The sequence below is a fragment of the Jaculus jaculus genome, chromosome 9 (assembly GCF_020740685.1).
Source record: "Jaculus jaculus isolate mJacJac1 chromosome 9, mJacJac1.mat.Y.cur, whole genome shotgun sequence".
NCBI classification, from domain to species: domain Eukaryota; kingdom Metazoa; phylum Chordata; class Mammalia; order Rodentia; family Dipodidae; genus Jaculus; species Jaculus jaculus.
Window position 1 is genome coordinate 81,693,426 of NC_059110.1, and position 11,381 is coordinate 81,704,806.

Consider the following 11,381-nt stretch of genomic DNA (forward strand, 5'->3'; position numbering starts at 1 on the left):
CCACTGGACAATCTATCTTTTTTTATTTTTTCTTTTCAAAATTTTTTTATTAATAACTTCCATGATTATAAAAAATATCCCATGGTAATCCCCTCCTTCCTCCACTTTCCCCTTTCAAACTCCATTCTCCATCATATCCCTACCCCTCTCAATCAGTCTCTCTCTCTCTCTTTTTTTTTTTTTTTTTTTTTGGTTTTTGGAGGCAGGGTCTCACTCTAGTCCAGGCTGACCTGGAATTCACTATGGAGTCTCAGGGTGGCCTTGAACTCACGGCGATTCTCCTACCTCTGCCTGCCGAGTGCTTGGATTAAAGGTGTGTGCCACCATGCCCAGCTCTCTCTTTTATTTTGATGTCATGATATTTTCCTCCTATTATGATGGTCTTGTATAGGTAGTGTCAGGCACTGTGAGGTCATGGATATCCAGGCCATTTTGTGTCTGGAGGAGCATGTTGTAAGGAGTTCCATGCTTCCTTTGGCTCTTACATTCTTTCGGCCACCTCTTCTGCAATACACCCTGAGCCTTGGAAGGTGTGATAGAGATCCTTTTTTTTTTTTTTTTTTTTTCCCAAGATAAGATCTCACTGTAGCACAGTCAGATCTGAACTTCACTATGTAGTCCCAGATTGCCCTTGAACTCATGGTGATCCTCTACCCCAGGCTGACCTGGAATTCACTATAGTGTCTCAGGGTGGCCTTGAACTCGGCAATCCTCCTACCTCTGCCTCCCAAGTGCTGGGATTAAAGCCATGTGCCACCATGGATATCTTTCTTTCTTTCTCTCTCTTCCTTCCTTCATTTCTTTCTTTGTCTTTCTAAAAATATTTTATTTAGCCGGGCATGGTGGTCAGCCTGGGATAGAGTGAGACCCTACCTCGAAAAACCAAAAAAATAAAAATAAAAAAATATTTTATTTTTTTATTTATTTGAGAGAGAGAGAGAGAAAGAAAACGGCAGATAGAACAAGAGAGATGGGCGCATCAAGGGCTCTAGCCACTGCAAATGAGCTCCAGGAATGTGTGCGGCACCTGGTGCATCTGGTTTAGGTGGATCCTGGGGAATTGAACTGTGGTCTTTTGGCTTTGAAAGCAGACACCTTAACTGCTAAGCCATTTCTCCAGCCTGCCTGCCTGCCTGCCCATCCTTCTTCCCTTCTTTCTTCCCTCCCTCCTTCCCTTCCTTCCTTTATTCCTTTTTTTGTTTTGTTGTGAGACAGGGTCTCAGGTCATTCAAATGAGACTTGAACTCACCATATAGCTGAGCATGGACCTGAACCACTTCTCTTCTACTCAGTCTCCCAAGTGCTGGGATCATAGTATGCACTGTCATGCCTAGCAAGTCTGCTCACTTTCAGCCATTTTTATCATTGCTCTATGTTCTGTCCTAACTTCCTCTCCAAAATCATTAGTCAATTTTTCAAATATCACTTGATGTCAAATCCAACCTTTTGCCTACTACTGAAATGCTACTCTTATTATCTAGTAGCTTTTGATAAATTCTTAGCACTACTTTTTCCACCTTTTTCTGTTCTATTGATTTACCTATCTATTCCTGTGCCAGTAACATACTGTTCTAGTGACCACTGCATTATTTATACATTCTGTCTCTCTTTTTTTGAGGTAGGGTTTCACTCTAGTCCAGGCTGACCTGGAATTCACTATGTAGTCTCAGGGTGGCCTTGAACTCATGGTGATCCTCCTATCTCTGCCTCCCATGTGCTGTGATAAAAGGCTTGCACCTCCACACCTGGCTATTATGCATTCTTGAATCTCCTAGGGCAACTCGCAGCTAGATGTTATTATTATTTTTTTAAATTTATTTGAGAGTGACAGAGAGAGAAAGAGACAGATAGAGAAAGAATGGGCTCACCAGGGCCTCCAGCCACTGCAAACAAACCCCAGATGCATGTGCTACCTTATGCATCTGGCTTACATGGGTCCTGGGGAATCAAGCCTCGAACCAGAGTCCTTAGACTTCACAGCCAAGTGCTTAACCTCTAAGCCAGTGCTTAATCAAGTGCTTAATCTCTCCAGCTCTAGATGTTATTTTATTTATTTATTATTTGAGAGAGAGAAAGAGGCAGAGAGAGAGAGAGAGAAAGGTAGAGAATGTGTCAGGACCTCCAGCCACTGCAAATGAATTCCAGAGGCATGTGCCCCCTTGTGCATATGTGCTTACGTGGGTACTGGAGAATTGAACAGGACTTCTTTAGCTTTGCTAACAAACACCTTAAACCACTAAGCCATCTCTCCATCCCTAGATGCTATTCTTTTTCAAAGTTTCAGATATTTGATAATAATTTTTTCTTGGTTTTTCAAGGTAGGGTCTCACTCTAGCTAAGGCTGACCTGGAATTCACTATGTAGTCTCAGGGTGGCCTCGAACTCATGGCGATCCTCCTACCTCTGCCTCCCAAGTGCTGGGATTAAAGGCATGCACCACCATGCCTGATTTTGATAATAATTGTTTTAGATTTTTTAAGTTTTTTTTTTTTTTTTTTTCATTTAGCTGGGCATCTTGCTGCTACAGCAGCACTCCAGATGCATGTACCACTCGTGCATCTGACATTACTTGGATACTGGGAAATTGAACACTGACAAGTGGACTTTGCAAGTGAGCACCTTTAATCCCTGAGCCATTTCCTCAGCCTTTGATCATAATTTTTATTTATGTATTTATATAAGAGCAGAGAAAGAAGGAGAGAGACAGACAGAAAATATGGGCTTTTTTTTAAAAAAATTTATTTATTTATTTATTTATTTGAGAGTGACAGACACAGAGAGAAAGACAGATAGAGGGAGAGAGAGAGAATGGGCGCGCCAGGGCTTCCAGCCTCTGCAAACAAACTCCAGACGCGTGCGCCCCCTTGTGCATCTGGCTAACGTGGGACCTGGGGAACCGAGCCTTGAACCAGGGTCCTTAGGCTTCACAGGCAAGCACCTAACCACCAAGCCATCTCTCCAGCCCAGAATTTTAAAAAAAAAAAAAAAAAAAAGAAAAGAAAATATGGGCTTGCCCAGGCTCCTGCTACTGCAAAAGAACTCCAGACACATGCACTACTTTGTGCATTTGGCTTTAAGTGGATCTGGAGAATCAAACCCAGACCAGCAGGCTTTGCAAGCAAACACCTTTAACTGTTGGGTCATCTCTCCAACCAATGATCATAATTTACTGTAACAAAAAAATGTTTAGCAGGATTTGGTGGCACATGCCTTTAATCCCAGCACTTGGGAGGCAGAGGTAGGGAGGATCGACATGAGTTCAAGGCCAGCCTGAGACTATGTAGTAAATTCCAGGTCAGCCTGGGCTAGACCAATACCCAAACTTGAAAAAAAAGATTAAAAAATTCCACTCTTTTGAAGGGGCCTGAGTGCTCAAGGAATGTCCTGTTCTTCAAAGTCTGTTATATTCCCCACTGGATTAACAAATTGGCACCACACCTGGTATTAAGGAGCATAAGAAATGCAGGAAAGAGAGGGTGGTTGAATTTGCCACACAGTCTTGTGATTTGGAAATGGCCATGGCAGTGTGAAGCAGGTTTGATCGATGCTTGCATGGACACCCAATGGAGCTGTGAGGATGAATGGTGGGTTGCAGTAGAGACCCAGTGGAGATGCCAGGACCACGAGATGGCTGCCAAGGAGAGCTCCAAATGAAGTTTTCCAGGACTGTGAGTAGCCTAGCTGGAGGGGTGGAATTGGAACTACAGAGACTTGTTAGAATTATTGGACTTGGTGACTTGTCACTGACTAGAGTTGTTGGACTTGTGGCTACAGAGTTTGATGTTTGCCCTGTTTAAATCTTATATTGCTTGAGTATTTCTTTGCTATTCCCAACGCCATATTTTGCAGTGTGGAAAAAAAAATTCCACTGGGGGACTGGAGAGATTGCTTAGTGGTTACGGTACTTGCCTGCAAAGCCAAAAGACCCAGGTTCTATTCTCCAGGTCCCATGTAAGTCAGATGCACATGGTGGCGCATGCATCTGGAGTTCGTTAGCACTGACTCGAGGCCCTGGCATGCTCATTGTCTCTCCCTCTCTCTCTGTCTCTGATAAATAAATAAAAATAAAATTTTAAAGGAAAAAAGACCACGCTTCAAGTCCCCAAGACCCATGTAAGCCAGATTCGCAAGGTGGCACATGCTTCTGGAGTTCATTTGCAGTGGCTGGAGGCCCTGGTGCACCCATTCTCTCTCCTCTCTCTTTCTCTCTCTCAAATAAATAAATAAAAATTTAAATATTTAAATATTTCAAATATTTATTTAAATATTCAAATATTGGGATATTTGCTGAAAGTGCATCAAAAGTACTGGAGAGGAGCCTGAACTAGAACAAGACCCTACCTAAAAAAAATTTTTTTCTTTAATTTAATAAAAAGGGGGAACAAGGCATAGTGGCACATGCCCATCCCAGCTCTTGGGAGGCAGAGACAGGAGAATCATTGTGAGTTTGAGGTCACCCTGAGACTACATAGTGAATCCCAGGTCAGCCTGGGCTAGAGGGAGATCCTACCTTGATAAAAATAAATAAATACTGGGGACAGAGAAGCCTTCCTGTACCAAGAGTTGAAATCATGAGACTCTGTTTTGTTTTTGGTCTTTTTTTTTTTTTTTTGGTTTTTGGTTTTTCAAGGTAGGGTCTAACTCTAGCCCCGGCTGACCTGGAATTCACTATGTAGTCTCAAGGTGGCCTTGAACTCAAGGTGATCCTCCTACCTCTGCCTCCTGAGTGCTGGGATTAAAGGAGTGCGCCACCATGCCCAGCTTCATGAGACTCTTTGGTTTATAGTGCATATTGTCTTGTGAGAGGTCCTTCACTAGTTTAACACTCTGCATGCACACACGCTCGTGTGTGTGTGTGTGTGTGTGTGTGTGTGAAAGAGAGAGACCCTACCTCGAAAAAAAACACAAAAAACTTATTTGTGAAAAAGAGGCAGAGAGAGTGAGCAAGAGAGCGAGAGAAAGAGAGACAATGGGCATTCCGGGGCCTCCACCTTCTGCAAAGCAACTCCAGACGAGCATGCATCACCTTGTGCATCTAGTTTATGTGGGTCTTGGGGAATTGAACCTGAATTCTTTCACTTTGCAGGCAAGCACCTTAACCACTAAACCATCTTTCTAGCCACTGCAAACAAACTCCAGACACATGTGCCACCATGTGCATCAGGCTTACCTGGGACCTGGAGAACTGAACCTGGGTACTTAGGTTTTGCAGACAAATGCCTTAATTGATAAGCCATCACTCCAGCCCGTGCACACCTTTTTTTAAAAAAAAAAATTTATTTACTTATTTGAGAGAGAGAGAATGGGTGTGCCAGGCCCTCTAGCTACTGCAAACGAACTCCAAACCCATGTGCCACCTTGTGCATCTGGCTTTATGTGGCTACTGGGTAATCGAAACTGAGTCCTTTGGCTTTGCCAGGTGCTCATCTTGAATTCCAGCACTAGGGAGGTTGAGGTAGGTAGGAACATCGCTGTCAGTTCAAGGCTAGCCTGGGAGTACACATCATGCATTTCAGGTCAGCCTGGGTTAGAGCAATTCCATACCTTGAAAAACAAAACAGAAAAATGGTATTCACACTGTGTATGGTGGCACATGCCTTTAAATCCCAGCACTTGGGAGGCAGAGGTAGGAGGATTTCCCTGAGTTTGAGGCCATGATGAGACTACGTAGTGAATTCCCGGTTAGTCAGAAAAACTCAAACGAATTTATATGTATTTATTTGCGCATATGTGTATGTGTGAATGGATGTACCAGGATCTCTTGCTCCTGCAAATGAATGCTAGATGCATACATCACTTTAAAAAAAATTATTTGGGGCTGGGAGTGGTGACACACGCCTTTTATCCCAGCACTAGAGAGGCTGAGGTAAGAGGATCATTGGGATAGCCTGAGGCTATATAGTGAACTCCAGATCAGCCTGGGCTAGAGGAGACTCTACCTTAAAAAAAAAAAAAAAAAAATTCTTTTAGGGCTGGAGAAATGGCTTAGCAGTTAAACTACATGCCTGCAAAGTCAAAGGACGACGGTTTGATTTCCCAGAACACACGTAAGCCAGATGCACAAGATGTATCTGGAGTTTGTTTGCAGGGCCTGGAGGTTCTGGTGCACCCATTCTCTCATTCTTTCATTTTTCAAGGTAGGGTATCACTTAGCCCAGGCTGACCTGTAATTCACTATGTAGTCTCAAGGTGGCCTGGAACTCACAGTGATCCTCCTATCTCTGCTGGGATTAAAGACTTGCGCCACCATGCTCGGTTTACTTTTTTTTTTTTTTCTATTAAATAGGATCTCATGTATTCCAGGTGGTCCTTGAACTCATTATGTCAAGGATAACCTTGAACAGAAATTCTTATCCTCTTGCATCTAGCTCTTGAGTGCTGGGATTACAGAAATGTGCTACCAAGCACTATTTGGTGTTGGAAATTGAACTCATGGCTTGGTGCTTGCTGGGCAAGCATTCTACCAGCCGATCTACATCTCTAGCCCCTCAGCATTTCTTTTGTAAGTTTAAAAGCTTTGAGAAAAATCAGAGCTCTATTATATTTCCATCTGATGATACTGTTGTAACCATACTGTAGCTGACTCTTACTGAATCCTTTATAATTCACTAAGCATTTTACAAGCATTTATTACACAATTATACCTTATAACAACCCTGTGAGTTACCTACAATTATTTTCTTGTTTTACAGATTAGGAAACTGAGACCTATCTAGGTTACAACACTTGCCCAAGGGGAAAGGTCAGAGTAAGGATTTGACTCTGGACTGTGTGCCCTGAGGATCTATTCATATTCACTGTGTCATACCAAAATGATAGCAGGAGTGAGGGAGTCTGAGAGCAGCAGGTCCAATTTCTTCAGATCCTTAAACTTACCCTAAACAAGTTGTTTTCTGTCCCATAAGACATGTACATTTACCTGAAAATAATATATCATTTTCCATCAAGTTAAATGCTTCAGGCAAATGTCCCACATTTATTCTGGCGCATCACATGTCCCTTCATACTGCTATGTATCCAAAGAACTGTTGGACCCAAGCTGAGAAACACACAAAATCAGTCTAGTCATTTGTGGCGCTCCTTGGCTGACCATGGAGTCAGAATGTGTTTTTAAAGTACTGAGAATGGTCAGACATTGGTTAACTATGGTTTCCACCCTGAGTCCAGTTTGTAGAATAATTCTTCCCTTAAGCAAGCATACCAAATGACCTGCCTACTGACAGCTGACAGATTTCTAGACATGCTGGCATGGGTGTGACATTCCTTAGGCTGTCCCAGCTGTCTCTAACTGGGTCAATGCCTCCTCACAACCCATAGCCCACTTTCTAGGAACACACAGCGGTGCAACCCCACATGCAGTAAGTGATTAGTAAGCACAAAAATGGATCAAAATATTGAAAATATGCGGTTGGAAATTCAAAAACTTGGAAATATGGGGTTGAGGGTGTAGCTCAGCTGGTAGAATAATTGCTTTTGCACAAGGCCCAGGGCTTAATCCCTTGCACTGAATAAACCAGGCATTGTAATACACACCTAAAATCCCAGAATTTAGGAGGTGGAGGCAGGATGATCAAGAGTTAAAGGTAAGTCTCCTCTACATAGAAAGTTGGTGGGTAGCCCCTGGGCTACATTAGATCCAATCTCAAAAATTAGCTGGCTGTGGTGGCATACACCTTTAATCCCAGCATTTGGGAGGCAGAGGTAGGAGGATTGCCATAAACTGGAGGCCAGCCTGAGACTACACTGTGAATTCCAGGTCAGCCTGGCCTACAGCGAGACCCTCTCTACCTGGAAAAAACAATAAATAAATAAATAAAAAATAATAAGATGACTGACTGGTTAGCCAACCAACCAACTAACTAAGCTAACTGGCATGTAACCATGTAGCCAGGTGTGGTGACACATTCCTGTAATCCTAGTACTGAAGCTGAGGCAAGAGAATGCCAAAAGCTTGAGGCAAGGCAGCCTGGCCTATTGGGTTAGTTACACAATAGAGTGGATTCCAAGCCAGTCTAAACTGGAAGGAGAGACCCTGGTTTAAAAAAAACAATCCCGGTTTGGTTGCACAAGCCTTTGATATCAGCACTCAAGCACAGGTAGGAGGATCTTTGAGTTTGAAGCCAGCCTGGTACTACATAGTAAATTGCAGGGTAGCCTTGCTAGAGGTTTCCCTGCCTCGAAAAACAAAACAAAACAAAAAGATAACATGCCTCACTTGCCTGTGACATAGCAGACACTGTCACTTAACCTTCAGAACAGCACTGGAAGTGCAGTTTCGGTGCTATCCCATTTATTTTGGAGGAGGAAGCCATGATTCAGAGCTTGAGCCTTGCTCAAGGCTCTGACTCTGAAGTCCAGGCCAATAATCATCAGTCAAGTCTGCTTCAGGCCTACACTGCAAAGTGATAAATTTCATCCCCTTATGTTGCCTAGTAGCCCCAGGCTAGCTTACTACATCCCACTGCAGCCTTGGTGCCTCAGGCTAGCTCAGTGTAATTCAACTCTGTCTGCAATTATAAGGAGACCAGCACCATACTGAGAAACAGAAGGAAAGGAGAAAGGCAGTACTCACATTGTCAGGTAGCTAATATTTAAAATAAATAGAAAATAAGTGTCCAGCCAGGCATGGTGGGGCCCGTACCCAAAATCCTAATCCCTAGGAAGGAGAAGGCCAGACTGAGTTAAATAGATCCAGGAAGGGAAGGGAAAGAGGAAAAATAAGGGAACGGAAGAAGTTTTGGGAAGAGTGTGAAGAGTTTTGAAGCCTCATGCATATAAAATGATGCAACTGTTATGGCAAACATTATGGTGAACAATATGGTAAAATATTAAACAAAGTCAGGCATGGTAGTGCACACCTTTACTCCCAGCACTCCGAAGGCAGAGATTAGAAGGATCGCTAATAGTTCAAGACATCCCTGAGACTAGTAGTGAATTCCAGATCAGCCTGGGCTAGAGTTAGACCTCACTTGCGGGGGGTTGGGTGGGGAGAGCTGGATGTGGTGGTGCACCCCTTTAATCCCAGCACTCTGGAGGCAGAGGTGGAGGGTCACTATGGGTTTGAGGCCACCCTGAGACTACAGAGTGAACACAGACAGCCTGGACTAGAATGAAACACAACCTCAAAAATAAATCAACAAAGCCGGGCGTGGTGGCGCACGCCTTTAATCCCAGCTCTCAGGAGGCAGAGGTAGGAGGATTGCCATGAGTTCAAGGCCACCCTGAGGTGACAGAGTTAATTCCAGATCAGCCTGGACTAGAGTGAGACCCTACCTCAAAAAAACAAAACAAAAAAACCCAAAAAACAAACAAAAAAAAAAAATCAAGAAATTAAATAATACATAAAATGATGTTTCTGTGCAAAGTCTACTGCCCTGGAGTTCAGTTCTACAGTACTCATATAAAAAGCCAGATGCACAAAGTGGTACATGCACCTGGACTTCCTTTGCAGTTGCAGGAGGCCCCGGCATGCCCATCCATACACTTTTTTTTTCTTTCTCTCACATGTGTGTGCAAATAAATTTTTTTTTTTATAAAGAGGAGCATGAAAACTAGGAGCTGATAAGCTGATAACATAGCTCAATATTAGAGCACTGGCCTAACATGTGCAAGATCCTGGGTTCCAGTCCCAGTATGGGATGTATGGGGGGCGGGGGAGTCTGGTGTGATTAGCATTCCTGTAATCCCAGGACTCAGAGGGCAGAGGCAGAATTGATTGAGACTAGCCTAGTCTTTTTATTTTATTTTTTATTCTTTGGTTTTTTCGAGGTAGGATCAATCTCACTTCAGCCCAGGATGACCTGGAACTCACTATGTAGTGTCAGGGTTGCCTTGAACTCATGGCAATTCTCCTATCTCTGCGATCAAAGTGCAGGGATTAAAGGTGTGTGCTACCGTGCCCAGCTTTAGCCTGGGCTTTTCATAAGACACAAAATCTTGAAAAAAAATCAGCAATTTATTCTGGTAACCACATTTCAAATATTCAACAGTTGCATGAGATTATTATATTGAACATTTAGAGAGAACTGTTTTGTTTTGTTTTGTTTTGTTTTTTCAAGTTAGGGTTTCATTTCAGCTCAGGCTAACCTGGAATTCACTATGTAGTCTCAGGGTGGCCTCAAACTTATGGCCATCCTCCTAACGTCTGCCTTTGGGATGCTGGGATGCGCCATGGTGCACCTATTCTCTCTGTCTTTGCTTGAAAATAAATAATAGTATTTTAAAATATTTATTTATGTATTTATAAGCAGAGAGAGACAAAGGGAAGAGAGATAGAAAGAATGAGTACTACAGGGCCTCCAGTCACTGCAAATGAACTCCAGACACATGTGCCACTTATTACATGGGTACTGGGGAATCACACTCAGGTCATTAGTCTTTGTAGGCAGTGCCTGAACCATTGGGCCATCTCTCCAGCTTCATTGGACTGAAGAGATGGCTTAATGGTTAAGTTGCTTGCTTGCAAAGCTTAAGGACCGAGGCTTGATGCCCCACTACTTCACATAAACCAGATTTGCACAAGGAAGCAAATGCGTCTGTAGATCATTAGCAGTGGCTGGAGGCTGGTGTGCCTATTGTCTTTCTCTATTCTTATCTACCTTGTTCTCTTCTCTCTCTCTCCAATAAATAAATCACACACACACACACACACACACACACACACACACACACACACGTGTGTGTGTGTATATATAGATATATAGATAATTTTTTTTTCAAGATAAGGTCTTTCTGTAGCCCAGGCTGACCTGGATTTCACTATGTAGTCTCAGGGTGGCCTCGAACTCATGGTGATCCTCCTACCTCTCCCTCCCTAGTTCTAGGATTAAAGGCATGCGCCATAAAGCCTGGCTGTCATTTTTTTTATTAACAACTTCCATGATTGTAAACAATATCCCATGGTAGTACCCTCTCTCCCCCCACTTTTCCCTTTGAAACTCCATTCTCCATTATATCCCCTCCCCCTCTCTAATCAGTCTCTCTTTTATTTTGATGTCATGATCTTTTCCTCCTATTATGATGGCCTTGTGCAGGTAGTGTCAGGCACTGTGAGGTCATGGATATCCAGGCTATTTTGTGTCTAAAGGAGCATGTTGTAAGGAGTCCTACCCTTCCTTTGGTTCTTACATTCTTTCTGCCACCTCTTCTGTAATAGACCCTGAGACTTGGAAGGTGTGATAGAGATATTGCAATACTGAGCACTCTGGTCACTTCTTTCCAGCACCATGATGCCTTCAGAGTCATCCCAAGGTCACTGCCATCTGAAAAGAGAAGGTTTCCTACCAAAAGTGAGAGTATCATTAATATACGGGTATGAACATTAAGAGAAGGGCTTACTGGGCAGTTTGATAAGCATAGTATATACATTTAGCCAGACAGCA